Source organism: Bos grunniens, chromosome 2 (assembly GCF_055505025.1).
Source record: "Bos grunniens cultivar Pamir isolate PY7600 chromosome 2, Bosgru_T2T1.0, whole genome shotgun sequence".
NCBI lineage: Eukaryota > Metazoa > Chordata > Mammalia > Artiodactyla > Bovidae > Bos > Bos grunniens.
Genome location: NC_141166.1, coordinates 76,362,640 through 76,381,197, shown reverse-complemented (window position 1 = coordinate 76,381,197; position 18,558 = coordinate 76,362,640). Strand labels below are relative to the sequence as shown.

General features: G+C 39.6%; 1 protein-coding gene across 16 annotated transcripts in view; it reads right to left on the bottom strand.

Moving 5' to 3' along the window:
* THSD7B (thrombospondin type 1 domain containing 7B) overlaps positions 1–18,558 on the bottom strand; it is a 1,262,144-nt gene that overhangs the window by 948,194 nt on the left and 295,392 nt on the right. For 2 of the 16 annotated variants that reach the window (XM_086368006.1, XM_086367996.1), the window contains exon 1: positions 10,088–10,544. The exons of 4 other annotated variants lie outside the window; for them this stretch is intronic. The gene's annotated coding sequence lies outside the window, so the exon portion shown is untranslated. Of the gene's footprint in view, positions 1–10,087; positions 10,606–18,558 lie in introns of those variants that run through there. 10 more of the 16 variants (XM_086367977.1, XM_086367987.1, XM_086367899.1 and 7 more) reach the window with 7 other exon arrangements.

Below are 18,558 nucleotides of genomic sequence, written 5' to 3'. Positions count from 1 at the left end.
GAAATTTGAAACATGGGTAGATATTTTAAAAAACTGAAACATGGGACAATACATGGAATTTCAAGCAAGGGAATGGCATGAAGTCTTGTACTGATGTTGGGGGTGACGCTTTAGAAACAGATTGACTACAAGGTAAATGATCTGAAATATAAAAGCTTCTGATTTTACTCAATAGGCAATGGTGAAGTGATCAAGTGTTTCTCCAAGAGGAAACAACTTAACACTGTACTTTGGGATATAACGGACAGCAATATTTAGGGCAGATTAAAGAAGATGAACTCAAAGTAGAAGATTCTGGCAGTAACTCACATGTGAAGAAGACCTTCTGGAGCTACAGAGAGACCACTACAGAAAGAGAAAAATGGACAGGCAGCAAGAGATGAGACAAATGAAGTGCGAACTGACAGAAGAAGTGGCCATAACTAGCAATGAGGTCTCAAGATGAGAAATAGAGTTGGAAGAAGTTGGTAAAGGAAAGTGATGACAAGTTTTGCTTTGTCATGACTTTAATATAATGATGTAACATTCAAGCTATAGCATCTACTGGGGAGCTGAAGAAGTAGAGCTGAGAGGGATTCAAGTTAGAGAGGTGATCTGGAAAATCGGGCCCATTAAAGTTGGTATTCAAGTCCAGAAGCAGAAAATCAGGCCAGCTCTTCAAGTACAGAAAGAGTAGGAATCTAAGGACTAGGTCTAATAGTCTTCTCATACTCAGGAGGAAGAAGAAGGAGTTTTTGCTTATGTTGCATCTTCCAGATAAAATTCTCTTTTTTACTTGATGACTTAATGAACTTTTCTGCAGCACAAAGGGATAGAACAAATGGCACTTCATCTGTGGGATCTTCTCCAGCACATCTGCGCAGAGTCACTTTCTCCCTATTTATGATCCCACGGTATGCTGTACAATAATCCTTTAGACATCTCTTTCAGCCATTAGCCTGGGAGCTCCACCATGATAATCTGCCCAGCATACTGCCTAGCAGAGAGAGACAATTAATCCATGCTTATTAAATGTTCAATGTCTAGCAAAGCTGAGGGAAAAAATGACCTGACAAGTATGGGGGGGAAATTTTGTGGAATAATAGCAATAATACCTAGACCTAACTTAGAAGATGGGATTTTGGACACTGAGCTGATGCTCTGTAACATGAGACTTTGGGGGACCAAGATAGCAGGGAATGCATTTTGCACGTGGGGACATAGGACTATGGAAGACTGTGGATGCCAGGCCCCAAGACAGGGTCCTATTCTCATCTCCTGGTATTCATACGCTCTCACAGTAAATAGGAAATTGTGAGAGTGAAGGAGGGTGACTTCCTAGGCTAGGGCATAAAAGACACTGCAGCTTTTGCCTTAAACTCTCTAGATTGTTCACCTGAGGAACAGCAAGTGCCACGTCATAAGGACATTCCAGCAATCCTATTGTGTCCAGGTGGCAAGAAATTGAGTCCTCCTGAAAACGAACAGCAGTAATGTGCTGGGCATATGTGTGAGTCCCCTTGGAAGCAGATCATCCAGCCCTTCTCAAGCTTTTAGCTGACTAAAGCCCCAGCTGAAGTCTTCAATGCAACCTCATCAAAGACCCTGGGCCAGATTCCCAACTTACAGAGACTGAGGCAATAAATATGAATAGTTGTTTTAAACTTTTTCAACCTTGGAGAAATTTGTTATACAGCAATAATGATTAATACACTTAGGTTCTTTGTGTTTTTCTAGATCTCATCCCTGAAAGGAGGAAGAAAAAGGAAAGTAAGTGACAATGACTTTGAGAGAAGAGACACTACATTTTACTACTGATGGATCAAAGACTGGAAAGAGGGGTGAACTTGACTCAAAGTTGAGTACTTTGAGTCTCAAATGAGGACTACAAGTCCTCATTCCATCACTGGATTACTCTGTGATTCTGATCAAGTCCCTTCATCCATCTGAACCTCTCTTTCCACCTGTCCTGCAAAATGAGAATAATAAAACCTAATGAACAGGATTACTGTGGGATTGTCTTCAATGAGACACAATTTCTTGAACACCTGTCCTCATCAGATCTAACACAGAAGAGATGCTCAATAAATAGGAACTGAATAAAAATCCAAAGACAATTCACAGGCTGACAGGTAAGTGGAAGAAACCATATAGGAGACAAACCACAGAATAATGAGATTCTAAAATTAGACCTCTGTTGCTCACAAAATGTTTCTATGCCAGGTCTTGCCTCCTATATGTGTCAGAACAGGGCCATCTCACTTCTCTAGTAAATCCCTCCCATGCTACCCAAATCATTAGCCTGTGGGCACGTCTCCTAACTCAAAATAATTTCATTCTCTCAAAATATAGTGAGTACCTACTTCATAAAAGTATTGTCTTGGTGCTAGAGATATAGCTGTAAACAAAACAAACTTAAAGCAGATAAGCTGAGCTATGCAGATAACTGGAAAACAGTGTTCTAGGCAGAAGGATCAGTAACTTCCAAGGTCCTTGAAGGAAGCCAGTGAAGCTGGAGTAAAGGAAGCCAGAGGAGAAATAGAGGAAACTATGCTAGAAAAGTAACATAATGAGTATAGGACATCAAAAGAACCCTTCAACCAAGGTGGCTTTTCTAAGAGAGAGGTGGGGAGCCACAGAAGTGTTTTGAACAGAAGAAGGCCAGGATGTGACTTATATTTCAACAGGATCTCTCCAGTGGGTGTGTTGAGAAAGATTGCAGGAGGGGAACATATAGAAACAGGGGGACTGGATATGAGGAAGTTATGATGAAAGACAGTAAGGATAAGTCAAGTTCTAGAACATTCTGAAGGCAGTGGCAATGAGATTTGCTGACAGATTAGATGTGTGTAAAAGAAAAGAATCAAGGGTGACTCCAAGATTATGGGCAGGAGCAACTTAAAGAACGATGTGTTACTAATAGAGAGGGAAGGCTTGGATGTGACAGGAGCAAAGGTGAGGTAGGAGGGATGTCAAAGTTCAGTTTTGGATGTTAAGATTGAAATGCTTCTTACGGATCCAAGTAGAAATGACAACTAGGAAATTATAAATCCATGGTTCAGGGAAGAGCACTGAGCTGGTGATATTCGGAAGGCATTGCAACAAGTGTGAGCTTGAGGGCCTCTCTGGTGGTGCAGTGGTTAAGAATCCACCTGCCGATCAAACATGGGTTTGATCCCTGGTCTGTGAGGATTCTACATGCCATGGAACAACTGAGCCTGTGCACCACAGTCTGGAGACTCCAAGTCCCAACTCCTGAAGCCCACGTTCCCTAAAGCCTAGCTCTGCAACCAGAAAAGCCACCACAATGAGAAGCCCATGCATAGAAATGAAGAGTAGCTCCCATTGGTCACAACTAGAAAAAGCTCATGTGCAGCAATGAAGACCCAGCACAGCCAAAAATAAATGTAAAAGTAAAGAAATCAATCTTTTTAAAACAACGATAGTAGTAGATAGGCAATGCTTTTTTCAATTTTTTTAAAGTGTGAGGTTGGATGATGTCACCAAGGTAACAAAAGTGAGGAGAGGAGACCCAGGATGGCACCAGGTCCCCCATCAACAATAATGTGCTCCCTCCACTCACATCTCCATCTCGTCTACGTTATCTCTCATCTGACTTCTCTGACCTTCCAAGATCCTCCACTCCTCATATAAAACATGAAGCATCTTCTTTAATCCACTCCAGTTTTAAACTAGGCTCCACACTTAACTCTTCCAGCTCTGCTTCCCAGCATGATCTGTTTCTCTCGCTTCTCTCTTCATCCATTGGTCAACAACAGGCAAACTGAGGGTCCATCCCTGCTGTCATTCCCACCACAGTTCAACTAAGGTGTGGAAATACTCCCTTCCCTTCATTTTCTGACGTATTCAGTTCTGGTCTTCTCTTTTAGAGTCATACCGCTCCTCTTAAGAAAAATACCAAAGAGTTTGTAAGGTGACTATTTCCAAGAAATATTAAAAAACGTTGTGGGACTGCATATACTTGACTATTCAGTCTTGTCTCTCAGCACCGCCCACAGGCAGGTCTACATTCAGGACCACACCAACCTTCCAATCAGTACCTTTCTCCCTCATTTTACTTGGTAACTACCACTTACCCTTCCTCTGAGCTTGTCTCTAGGAACTCTGTAAATGCTATTCTCCACGAATGTGGTTGCGCCCTCCTCTGCTGCTGCTGTAATGGCCATCTATTAGCCTATCAATCTGTACAATGTTTGTTAACTTCCCTGACATTAGTCCATCTTTGGCACCAAATATAATTATGTGACTGGAAAATTTTTAATTTCAGTTAAAATGGCTTTTAAAATAGGCCCATGCATAGTCCTTATCTGCTTACAAAAATTATTCACAAGCATGTGACAGCCTCCTTTCAGACACTTTAAAATAGAAAATACTGGCTCTTTCTGGAAATGAAATCATAGTTCATCACGATTAAGTGACTTCTCTAAAGCCATGATTCATAGTTAGGACTGAGGGCTCCTGGTTTAGTAACCTGTTGGCACATTATATTTAAATAAATAACAAGCTGATTGATAACAAGTGTCAACTGTAAAACACTACTAATTTCAGAGGACATTAGTTTGTTGATACGTATGTAGCTGAAACTCTCACATTTCTTTCCATGCATGTGAAAGAAGGAGTTGTCAGCCCAACCCGTTTCCAGGAGGTCATACAAATGCAGAGTTCAAATTGTATCTCTACTCCGGTAATTTGTCCTTCCCTGCTGTCACTCCCATTATGGTTCAATTAACAGTGGAAGCTGGGAGCGACTTGATGAACATCTGTCGCATCCACCTGGAAATAATTCAATAAGAGCACACTATGGGAAGACATTATGGGACACCAGCATGAGGTTTTTGTTTTTTTTTTCCCCCATTTGCACTCCAGGTAGCAAGAGTAATTCAGATAATGGGAGGGAAAAGGGTACTCCATCACCTGGAAATATTAGGCCAATTTCCCAGTGTAGCATTCTAACACATACTGAAAAGGAATATAAAAATAACAACAAATGGATTGGACTCATGAAGCTACATGATCACACTGGCATCACTGTTATAGGTCATATAAATAAAGCACAGCATTAGCAGAAGCTGCTGTCAAACACAGTGTGTATGTGTATGAAAATCGCTCAGTTGTGTCCAACTCTGCAACTCCATGGACTATATACAGTCCATGGAATTCTCCAGGCCAGAATACTGGAGTGGTAGCCGTTTCCTTCTCCAGGGGATCTTCTCAACCCAGGGATTGAACCCAGGTCTCCTGCATTGCAGGCGGATTCTTTACCAGCTGAGCTAAATAGTGTATATTGTATAAAAGAACATATTTTTGACATATTACCTAAGTGTTTTATGGGACGCCCAAGGTTGATCTGGTAATGGACAAAAAACACTAAAGGACCATTAGCCCTATATTGTGTGGATTGAACAGATAATGACAATAGCAATTAAAGTCTGGAAGGAAACACACTTTTGTGTGTCTGAAATTCCCCAAATAGACACAATTATAACTGGATAGATCTATAGATTCATTTTTCAATGTTCATTATTTGTTGATTTCTTCAAACTAGATTATTTTCAATGCCCCAAAGAAAATATTCCAAAAACATAGTAAAAATGTGCTGCCCAAGCCTAAAGAACTATTTATTTAATAATCACCACTCTAAATTGTTTTTAATTAGCATATCTAAATAAAAATCTCTTTTCATTTAAATTGTTAATTATTTCCCTCAAATGCTATGCTCAATTATGTTTTTAAGACATCTGTTTGTAATGCTATTCCCATTCAGAATAAAAAGTTGCGATGCTAGGCTTAGGAAAAAAGGCTACAGAAACTACAAATATTTCAGAATAAAAAGAGAAGACAGCCAGTGAATAAATATAATCGCCTTCAAGCAATACAATGAGTAATAGACAAGGGAGGCAAACCACTATTCTCTACAGATGCTAGAACAGCAAGAAATGGGCTTAAACTGCAGGTGCAGGAGACAGGGTTTAGCTTAGACAGAGGAAAGATGATACATCATGTTCAACAATAGAGAACCATTATTATGAAAGATAAGACTCCTTTTTCTCCCTCAAATTATTGTAAAACTGTTTCATTATTGCGTGAGGTTTGTCAGAGCCATATGAATTTAGCAACCGTATCTGGTAGACCACAAATCACTCCTGCAGATATACGATACTGCCTCCACTTCATAATTATGCTAGCAGATTTCACAGAGGTGTAGAAACAGTTCAGAGATATAGACTAGGAAAGAGATCCAAGGGCAAAATTAACCCCCGGGAAGAAAACGTTCACAGTGTGCCTAAAAGAACTTAGGAAAGAGGCATCAGGTTTAACACTTTCAGGATTAGGGAAAGAGACACACAAGTGGCTATCACTTTCAGCCACCGACTGCTGCATCGAGCAGAAATGAAAATATGGACTTGCCATGGGCATGTGAGTCCCACAGGATCAGAGCACTTCCACCCAACAGCCTGAGCCCAGGAAGGACGTGCCAAACGTCACAAGGAGAGCCTGATTCTGGAAATTCAAGAACTTGTCATTTTGTTTGGTCCCATAATTGTGTGAACTATTTCCAAATTGGCGACAATTTAAAATCAATATACCCAAGTGAAATTTTAATTTAATGCTTATACATCAAGTGATTTTTCACAGAGGACGAGCCACATTTCTGGTGCTAGATGAAATGAATTCACTCAAAACAGAGCAACATCACATTAAGAAACCAATCTAGGTCTGTATTCTAAAAAAGGTGAAAATTAGGCATGCGTAAAATGTAGTTTCTGAAATCTTGGGATTCCTCTCTCTTTCTCTCTCTTCCCATCCCCCTGCCTCTCTCTCTTTCTCTTTCTCTCACTCTCTCACTGAAAGTACTAAAATGAAGATTTAAGGAAAACAATTCATAGGAATCTGAACACTACTCAAATATGAAGCTCATGATAATTGAGTGATCTATCACTTCAAGAGATAAGTAAATTGACCTAAGTTCAAGAGAGGATTTAGCACTGACATTAAAAGTCATTTCACAGAAAATTTGGCAAAAAACCATGACACAGCAAGCAATAATAAGAGCTTTTAGGTGAAATGTAACAAGCAAGAGCTGGCCTCAGTCTGTTAAAAAGGTAATTGGGCTTTCTCAGTGGTTCAGAGGGTAAAGAATCTGTGTGCAATGCAGGAGACACAGGAGATGCAGGTTTGATCCCTGGGTCGGGAAGATCCCCTGGAGAAGGAAATGGCAACCCACTCCAGTATTCTTGCCAGAAAAATCCGATGGCCAGAGGAACGTGTCAGGCTACAGTCCATGGGGTCACAAAGAGTTGAACATGGTTGAGCAACTAAGCATACAACTCCCTAAATGCCCAGTTTGTGTCTGATTCCATCTTAGTAATGTAGAAATAATTCAGTCTTTCATTTGACAGGCATTTATTACAAATCTACAACATGCCTATAACTATCCTTAGACCACAAGGGCCCGCTCTGTACTGATATGGAAGATATTAAGAAGTAAATAAATCCTTATACAGACATCTTTCTGAGAGTGATACATGCTATGAAGGAAAATAGAGTGATACAATACATAATGGGACTGTGCAGCCCAATCAAAAAATGGGCAGGACTTCCCTAGTGGCTCAGTGGTAAAGAACCTACCTGCTAATGCAGGAGACACAGGTTCCATCTCTGGTCTGGCAAGATCCCACATGCCATGGGGCAATTAAGTAAGTGCACCACAACTACTGAGCCTGTGCTCTAAAGCCTGACAACCACAACTATGAAGCTCACACACCCGAGAGTCTGTGCTCTGCAACAAGAGAAGCCACAGCCAAGAGAAGTCTGTGCACTGCAATGAAGAGAAAAGTTCACACAGCAACGAAGACCCAGTATACCCCCAAAAAAGATTAAGATGGTAATTTTTTTTAAAAAAATGGGCAAAAGATCAGCAACAAAGACCCAGTATACCCCCAAAAAAGATTAAGATGGTAATTTTTTTTTAAAAAATGGGCAAAAGATCTAAATAGACATTTCTCCAAAGACACACAGATGGCCAAAAAAAAAAACATGAAAAGATGCTTGACACTGCTAATTACTGGGGCTTACCAGGTGGCACTAGTGGTAAAGAACCCACTTACCAATGCAGAAGACATAAGACAGTGGGTTTGATCCCTGGGTCCGGGATATCCCCAGAAATGCAAATCAAAACTACAATGAGATATCACCTCACACCAGTCAGAATGGCTATCTTTAAAAAGCCTGCTGCTGCTGCTGCTAAGTCGCTTCAATTGTGTCCAACTCTGTGCGACCCCATAGACGGCAGCCTACCAGGCTCCCCTGTCCCTGGGATTCTCCAGGCAAGAATACTGGAGTGGGTTGCCATTTCCTTCTCCAGTGCATGAAAGTGAAAAGTCAAAGTGAATTTGCTCAGTCGTGTCTGACTCTTAGTGACCTCATGGACTGCAGCCTACCACTACCATCAATAAATGCTGGAGAGGGTGTGAAGAAAAGGGAACCCTTCCAGATTGTTGGTGGGAATGTAAATTGATACAGCCACTATGGAGAACAGTATGGAAGTTCCTTAAAAAGCTAAAAATAGAGCTACCATATGATCCAGAAATCTCACTCCTAGACAGATATCCAGAGAAAACCATGGTTCAAAAGGACACATGCACCTCAGTGTTCACTGTAGCACTGTTGATAATAGCCAAGACACAGAAAGCAACCTAAATGTCCATCGACAGATGAATGAATGAAGAAGTGTGGATTCCCTGTTAGAAGTGGTGTACAGTGGTCATGTAAGATAATGACCTCGTTTCTGGAAGACACACACAGGGTATTTAGGGATGATGTGCATCATGTCAGAAAAAGACCATGTGTGCGTGCATATCAGTTCAGTTCAGTTCATTCGCTCAGTCATTTGCGACCCCATGGACTGCAGCACACCAGCCTTCCCTGTCCATCACCAACTCTCAGAGCTTGCTCAAACTCATGTCCATCAAGTCAGTGATGTTGTCGAAACCATCTCATCCCCTGTCGTCCCCTTCTTCTCCTGCCCTCAGTCTTTCCCAGCATCAGGGTCTTTTCTAATGGGTCAGTTCTTCACCTCATGTGGCCAAAGTATTGGAGTTTCAGCTTCAGCATCAGTCTTTCCAATGAATATTCAGGACTGATTTCCTTTAGAATAAACTGGTTGGATCTCCTTGCAGTTCAAGAGACTCTCAAGAGTCTTCTCCAACACCACAGTTCAAAAGCATCAATTCTTTGGCTCTCAACTTTCTTTATAGTCCAACTCTTACATCCATACATGACTCCTGGAAAAAGCATAACTTTGACTGGATGGACCTTTGTTGGCAAAGTAATGTCTCTGCTTTTTAATATGATGTCTAGGTTGGTCATAGCTTTTCTTCCAAGGACCAACTGTCTTTTAATTTCATAGCTGCAGTCACTATCTGCAGTGATTTTGGAACCCCCCAAAATAAAGTCTGTTGCTGTTTCCATTGTTTCCCTATCTATTTGCCATGAAGTGATGGGACCAGATGCCATGACCTTCATATTCTGAATGTTGAGTTTTAAGCCAACTTTTTCACTTGGCCTCTGTGTGTGTATATATATATACACACACACACAGAGATGGTGGGGGGATGGGAGAAATACAGCAAAATGTTAACATATTTAGGGAAAATGAAGAAGACATAAGCATTCCTCTACACTTCTTTTAGCTGTTCTGTTGAAACAATTTCTAAAAATTTTAAATTACCTGCAAAGTTTTGTAACCAAAATTTCAAAAATAATTTAATGGTAGAAGAATTTGGTAGAATGGTAGAAAATGGTAGAAGAAATTTAATGGTAAGAAGACAAGCCAGTATCTCAACAAATAGAACCTGAATTAACTCCAGATTTTGTGTATAACTATAAAAATTAAGTTATCCAGGACATTCTTTCCCTTATAAAATAAAAATGACTTCTAGTAAAAAGAGGAAATAAAGACAAACATATATAAAAGATGTTAAATTATTATAGAAAGAATACAATTGAAAGCATGGAGATTAGATTTGTTTTATAGGATTGATACAACAAATTAACACACATTTAGCAGCTTAAGAACAACACCCACCATCACCTCACAGTTCTTTGGGTCATAAATCTGAGCACAGCTTGGCTCACTTGGCTCCTCTGCTTCAGAGCTCACAGGACAAAAACCAAGGTGTCACCAGGGCTGAGTTCCTTTCTGGAGGCCCTGGGGAAATCCACTTGAAACTTATTTAGGTTGTTGACAGAAGTTAGTTCCTTGCAGAAAGACCGAAGTCTCTATTTTAAGGGAATTCCTCCCATAAAAGCAGACTATATCTCCACATCTCTTGACTTTGGGCTCAGGCAACAAAGACTACTTTGTCCATGACAAAGCACTAGACATGAGGCAAGACTAAGTCTTAAGAAATTTTGAATGCTTTAACTTGCCTTCTTGTACCTCTACAAGCATCATGAGAAGAGCATCTCTCTCTGGCTCGCCGGGTCAAGATGAGAGACACGTGCAAAACAAGCCAACCCAGCTGAGCCCAATCAAGGTGAGCTGATTTCCAAGTGCTACAGATGTCTAAGCAACATAGTTGTTACAGAGATCTTTGTTTCAAGCCACTGAATTCAAAGATGATTTGAAGGAACAATAGCTAATAGTACAATGAGTTAAATGCTAGTCTACACTAATCTGAAAGTATATAAGAATTCACCCAGAATCCATACAAAGACAAAGGAGAAAATAGCACCAATAAGGAAGCTAAGAGACATGGAGGGTAGGATGAAGGCCAACATAACATGCAACTGATATCTGCAAAAAAAGAATAAAAGGAATGATGGACAAGAATATTTACAGAGATAACAAATGAGAACTTGACATAATTTAGGAAAGACATAAATCTTCAGATCAAAAGAATATGTTTGGTCCAAGTAAGAAATTAAAGATAAATTTATATCTGGATGTATCACAAAAAACAATAGAACACAACAAATTTTAAAGGACTATAAATTTTCAGAATTAAAACAAAGATGATCCATAATGGATCAATTACTCTAACAACAGAATTCTCATCAGCAGTTTAGTTTGTTTTTTTTTTTTAATGGAGAAACGTCTTTAAATGTTTGAGGAAAAATCAATTTAAATATCTAGCTTTATAACCAAATAAATTATCACCCTGAATCAATATAGTTTTAGACATGCAAATACTAGAAAAAATTTAAACTATTAAAGAATACACTTCAGAAAAAAGAAAAGTGAAAATAAACTTGGTATGTAGGATATAAGTAACAATGAACACAAAATATCGATGCCAGTGCATTAGTGAATTTAAAACAAACAGTTAACTATAACATAATTCTTCCTCCTGGTTCAAAAGAGGTAAAACCATCTTTTGCATGTGTGCATACTCAGTTGCTCAGTCTTGTCTGACTCTGTGCAACCCTATGAACTGTAGCCCACCAGGCTTCTCTGTCCATGGGATTCTTCAGGCAAGAATACTGGAGTGGGTTGCCATTCCCTTCTGCAGAGGCTTTTCCCAACCCAGGGATTGAACCCAGGTCTCCTACTTTTCCCATTGCCAAACAACATATGAAAGAAATGTTCAGCAACACTAGTTACGAAAATGAAAATTAAGACCACAGTAACATATCATTTTATATTTTCCATACTGAAAAAAATGTATCTGATATTACAGTCTTGTAATAAAGAACTCACACACAGCTAGTGATAGTGTCCACTGGTACAATCCTTCTGGAAAAGTAGCATTATCTGGGAAATTCAAAGATGTATCATCCTTTTATGCCTGCAGTTCCACCTCTAGCTATCTCAAATTACTTGCCTTATCTTCCTTTAGTATACTACAGAAATCTTTCGAAGGTCCTCAAAGAGAAAAATAGACAATTTTTTGTATATTAAAAAAGCGATCCTTACTATATCATTGTTTTTAATAGCAAAATATGGAATCAACCTAAATGGCCATAAGAGAATGGATAAATCACCTTTAGTGTACTCACACAATACAGCATTCAAGAGTCATGAAAGTCAATTAACTAAAATTACATTTATCAACATAGATAAACCTCCAAATACATAAGGTTAAGTGAAAAATCAAGTTGCTGAATCATGTATGAAGCAAAAAAAACATTCGTGTAAAGTTTAAAAACATCAAACAGCACAACATATTTTTATAAATGCATATATATGCAGCAATAGAACAAAAATACCTATCAGAATTACAAACACCAAATAAAGCCTGGTGCTCACTCAGCAGACGGGTGAAGAAGAATGGGTTTGAAACAAAATAAGAAACTTCCAAGTTAAAAAAAAAGTATTAGAAAATCTTCTGAAGCAAGTATGAAAAATTACTAAGACTTGATAAAGCTGGGTGATATATACACATTATATTTTTTGCTTTATTTTTCTGTATTTCTCTCATATTCTGTAACAAAAAATATCTGAACATTTTTTTCCTGAAGACTATTCAGCTTAATTCAGGAGAGAGTAAAATCAATCTGGAAGGGTGTTTTAGTGGCAGCAGCCCTCTCAAGGGTGGACATGCCTGCAACAGATGACCAGAGAGAACAAGGCTGCATTTACACTTATGAAACACTAATGGAGAAACAACAGCCCCGGCATAGCTTCCCAGAGAGGCAGGGTGGAGACTGGACTTCTCTTATAATCCACAAATCCCTCCAGCAAAATTTCCTATTCTGCCCATGGGTAAGACTGACTATAGTGAGGGGAACTCATTGCAACAGTCATCAACTTTAATAACCTTTCAAGGAAGACCATCTCAAGGCTTAAGGAAAGACTGTGGTATCTCTCGAAAGGATTTAGGGGCCAGAAAGACTTGAGTTCAAACACTGCTCTGCAAATTATTTAGGTAGGACCCTTGCCCTTTCTCGAAGCTTAAAAATTCTCATTCTCAAAATTAGGTTAGCATACTTCATTTGCAGGGTATACTTTACTTCATTTGGTTCACATTACTTCCTCTTGACCTCTGTCCTCTGGTTTTAGCAAATAATACACTGATGACAACAACAACAAAATACAACTACTATTTACTGAATGACAGTGGTTTTATTCCGAGCACTTTAATGTATGGGGCATCTGAGTCTCCCAATACTTTTGTAAGTTAAATTTTTACTTAGAGGTTAGCTTTACTTCATTTGCAGGGTATAGTGAGAAATAAATTAACTCACATATATAAAATGCATAGCATCACATCACTCAATATCTGAGTATATTAAACTTCACTCAAACAGTACTGACATAAACAAAGATAAAGTGCTTCAGAAACTAGATGTATTATTTGTGGAAAACGTGTTTTGTAATAAGGAAAATGCTAGTCTTTACAACCTAACATATCAAATTGCATACATTTCTAAATAAAGTCTTGTGACATTTCTTAGTATCAGTCTCCTCACCTGGAAAACAGACATTTAAAAATTTAACTTACAAAAGTATTGGAAGACTCAGATGCCCCATACATTCAAGTGCTAGGAATAAAAAGCACTCAGTCACTCAATAAATAGCAGTGGCTATTTTGTTGCTGTTGTTGTCAATGTTACTACTCGCTAAAACCAGAAGACAGAGGACAAGACAAGAGGAAAAGAAACTGGGAATTTGTGATCACAGAGTAAGAAATTAATTATGAATTTTGAAACCACTGAAAATCCTGTTCAATCTAATGTATCTCTGAACAAACTTTCAAGAGAATAAGAACATTTCATCCTCAACAAAACTTTGCATAACTAATACCCCTACAGCTTTCTCCAAATGATTGGCAGACTTGCTTGTTGGCAAAAAGATGAATAAAAAGGATCTGATAAATGCTTAGGTCTTAAGTCTTCCTTGCTCTCAACAAATACATTCAGAAGAACATAATAAAATCTAAAATTAAGATTGTCAAATGAGAAGCATACTTGAAAAAGTTATTAGAATTTATATTGTACACCTAATTTAGCATATGTCTTTTTATTGTATGTTCTTTTTTGTTCATTTTCAAATATCAGGAACCATCCAAAACTGTAGGTTATATTTTTGGTTCTCAAAGTATCATCTCCATACCAGCACTCAGGGACTTGTTAGAAATGCAAATTTGAGGGCCTCATCCCAGGCCTACTGAATCAAAAGCCACAGGAGTGGCTCCAGGAGTGTGTGCTTCATAAGACTTCCAGGTGATGGGGCTACAGGTTACAGTCTAGAAGCCCTGGGTCACATCGTAGGAGATCGCAGTTTCCAAATCTCAAGTGTTACTTGTGGTGCCCTGACCACTCCGGCCAGAGGCCGGCTGTGCAAGGAATTCATACACTGGTGGGCAGCCTGGATTAGAAGACCTCTGAGATTCCTTACATTTCTGATGCCGCAAATAATGGTCTCTGTACTTTCCCATGATCAATAACCCAGTCATGAGAAGAACTTTCAAATGCACATGGCAGACTTAGCAAATGCCTTTCTGTAAGAAAAAACAACTAGAGTGGAGATGGGCTCTGTGGTATTAGAATTCCACAAGTTTTGCTTCTAATGTGTTCATCCAAACTAAATAAAAGCCTGGAGTGGAAAAAGAACCTGCCAGCATCAAGTAAAAATCAAAGTCATAGACAAGAATCTCAAAGCCAAAGATCTGCTGGCCTGCCCTTTGACATGTTTCTTTTTTTTTTTAAGATTTTTCTTTCTCTTTTTTTCTCATATGGACCATTTTTAAAGTCTTTATTGAATTTGCTACAATATTGCTTCTGTTTATGTTCTGGATTTTTCCCACAAGGGATGTGGGATCTTAGTTCCTTCACCATTGATTGAACCCGCACCCACTGCATTGAAGGTCTTAATCACAGGACCACTAGGGAGGTGACTTTGACATGGTTTTGAAGGATGCAACTTAGGTCAGGCCTTATGTGGGCACTGATAGAGAGACCCAATTAAGTTCAAGGACTCTGAGCCCCTCAGAGTCAGCTGATAATCACATACACACATCTCTTACTTGGGCCTACCACAGAGAAATCTCTTAAAGGAATATTAATATACTATATATAGAAAACCACACAGGTTACCAATTCCAAGTTAATACTAAATCCAGAAATAAATTAACTTTATTCCAAACTGGCCAACAAGACTTTCTCTGAAAGGCATATTACCCCTCCCAGGAATACCTATCCCATTTGTTCTAGGAAACAAAGCATTCCATGCCTCCCAGAATATCCTTGCCCCTCCCAGCCTGCAGTGCCACTCAACAGAATGAGACCTGGTGACTCCAAAGATTGCTTTGCAGAGAATTCTTCAGTTCAGTTCAGTCGCTCAATTGTGTCTGACTCTTTGCAACCCCATGAACCACAGCACACCAGTCCTCCCTGTCCATCACCAACTCCCGGAGTTCACTCAGACTCATTTCCATCGAGTCAGTGATGCCATCCAGCCATCTCATCCTCTATTGTCCTCTTCTCCTCCTGCCCCCAATCCCTCCCAGCATCAGAGTCTTTTCCAATGAGTCAACTCTTCGCATGAGGTGGCCAAAGTACTGGAGTTTCAGCTTTAGCATCATTCCTTCCAAAGAAATCCCAGGGCTGATCTCCTTCAGAATGGACTGGTTGGATCTCCTTGCAGTCCAAGGGACTCTCAAGAGTCTTCTCCAACACCACAGTTCAAAAGCATCAATTCTTCGGCGCTCAGCTTTCTTCACAGTCCAACTCTCACATCCATACATGACTACTGAAAAAACCTCAGTGTACATTCATTTCTGTCATGGAAGATCCACTCTCAGATTCCAGATGGACTCTCTCATTCTGGGCTTATTCTTGGTTCTCCCTGAGTTTATGAGCATGATGGCACCTTAGCCAGGCCTAGAGTCTGTTTTTAAAATAGGGTAGCAGGCTTCCTTGCCGAAAGGTTTATTCCCAACCAAAATGATTTCATTTATTTCCATCCACACTAACTATGTATTCATAATACATCTTCCTTCCAACATTTAATTCAGCAATAAAAGTCGGGGAAAGGGAGGCAGATGCACACAGGAAAATCGTATCAGACAGAAACTTTCAAATATGTCTCCTGTGGGCCGAACTAAGCTTTACATAAATTCTAAATAACCTACATAGCTACATATGGATCCAGTAGGATTCATTTTCATATAAAAATTGAAATCTCAACTTTTCACCATTATTTTTATTATTGATATTTATTGCACATCAATAGAATACTAGGAAAGAGTTGCTAATAAATTCTAATGCTGTGCTAAAGTTAATACGGAAATTTGTGTATCATAAAACCCAGGCTTCAGTGCATGATTTTCTTTTCCAAATACCAAGCATGGGTCATATTCTTACTGAATTCTACATCATAGGAGTAAAAAGTTATATCCTAGTAGGGCAATTTTCAATGTATAATTATGATGATGTCTTTGTAGCTTGTACTCTGGATGAATTACTAAGTAAGGTTAAAATGGAATCACGAAGTGCTTTTTAATAAAACACGAGCATCTATAAACAATTCTCATGTTGATTATTTAACATCAGCTTCATAACTAAAGAAAATCAGGCAGGTACTAGGGTGTTGCTCCTGCTCCTTGCAATATATAAAGTTTATTATAAAATTACCACAGCAGAAAGTGTTTTCATTTCTTTAATGAACAAAATGATTGCATTGCCTAGTTATGGCTCCCTTCCCACACAACACTAAGCATAAAAGAGAATCCTAAGGTTGTCTTTCAAAGATTTGTCTCAGTACCTGACTCTCCCTGGTCACTGTATTTAGATCTCTATCAGAAAAGACAATGGCTTGTGAAGCCCACCCAGGTCAAGCCCAGACTGCTGTGGATACGGCTAGCCATGGCAATTGGGGCTTCATTTTATCAGGAAGGCTTTCCTGTCTTGCTTTGACCCCTGGTGATAAGTATCCACCACGGATAAAAATATAGTATCTTTAATTGGTTTTAGAAATCTAATGAGTGTTCCCAGGGCTAAGATGAGGGACAGTCACAGAAAGATGTCTGACCATCTCTTGCACTCACCAGAGTTCTCTCCTCGGGCCACCCACCATGGTCAGTAATGACAATGGCCTAATACACCTTCAATGTATACAACATATCCTCAGGTTGTATAATATCCCAAGAAATCAGTAGGAACCTTCCATTTAAGCTCCCAAATGTTCAGGAATAATTTTTGATGATACCTCTCTTCCTCAACACAGCTATAAAATACTATTTGCATTTTTAGCATAGTTATCTTCTTTAGGAGCCTGATAAATCCATGCTCACAGACACCTAAATCTACTCTGGAAGAAACAGAAAAAGCGCACCTTGCCTTTGTGTACTATCACACAACTCCTTTCCTATACCAAAGGTCATTATAGGTTAGCACACCATTCCATTATGGAATGGCTTATAATTGTGCCTTTCTGATTTTCTTGCTTTCTAATGTGAAATCCCAGAAAATTAAAAAATAATAATAATTTGTATTTAAACAATGGCTTTTTCTACCTGGTTCAATTATGCTACTGTGATTAAAAGTTTTTATGGGGAAAGAAAAAAAAAATGAGCCAGTATGCAAAATCTTGTTAGAAAGCTTATTTAGAATCCACACGCCTCTTTCTGGCATACTGTGAAATATGTTCCCCCAGATGTTGCTAGGTTTAAAAGAAAAACCTCTTTCTATTATCAGAGCTTCTAGCCCTCCCCTGGAGCAGAGTTTAGGACCCAGGACTGGTCCTAAATTCTTGCACTACCTCTTGCACTAAGCATGAGAACTCTCACTATACCTTCAACTGAGTTCTTCATCTTTTCCAGAATCCCCTGTACACAGCCACCCACCTATTCCAATCCCCCTCTCCTTTCTCCTCCTCCTTAACAATGGGTCCAAGGTCCCAGCGCTGGAAGGACTTGCTCTTTTCTGGCATATCTCTTACCTGTACAGAGAATTATGATCTGGTTTCCCCTCCCAGATCCAAGACCTGTACATGTCTCCCTCTGTCCTGGATCCTGTCTAAGGTTTGAGCTGCTAAGTATGTCTGATTCCAAGTTCAAGCTACCTAGAACCAGATGCTGAAATGGAGTTTGAGGTACAAGACATTTCTGAGGTATCAACACCTGTGAAAGGAAGAAGGGCGAAGCAGAACTGGGCCTAAGGAGAAGTCAAACCGACCTTCAGACTCCACAAGTCTCCAACCCATCTTGGAGTTTTGAAGAGAACACTGCTCTTAGGGTCATGCCACCTCCAACCTGGAGGACTGGACCTTTCCACATTCTCTCACTGCCCGAGTCGGGTGTGCCCCCAGGCCACCAGGTTCTCTGTATCTGGGACAAACTGAAGGAGCTGACACTTGAAATCGGTTGACCACCCTTCCTTCAGCTAGTTGTTGCCTAGAGAAGGGTCCCCCTCCATACTGGTCTCAGAGCTCATCACCTGTCTGCACTCAGAATCAACCTGGACTCTTCTCTAACAAGCTACCTTTCCCAAGTTCGCAGTTCCCTTACTAGGTTCCAACAGGAAGTGATTAGAGAGCAGGAGGAAAGAAGCCAGGGTACTCTTTCCCTGTCTCTCTGTTTGAGGGGGCCTCTCCTCCCTGGTTCCAGTTCCTGC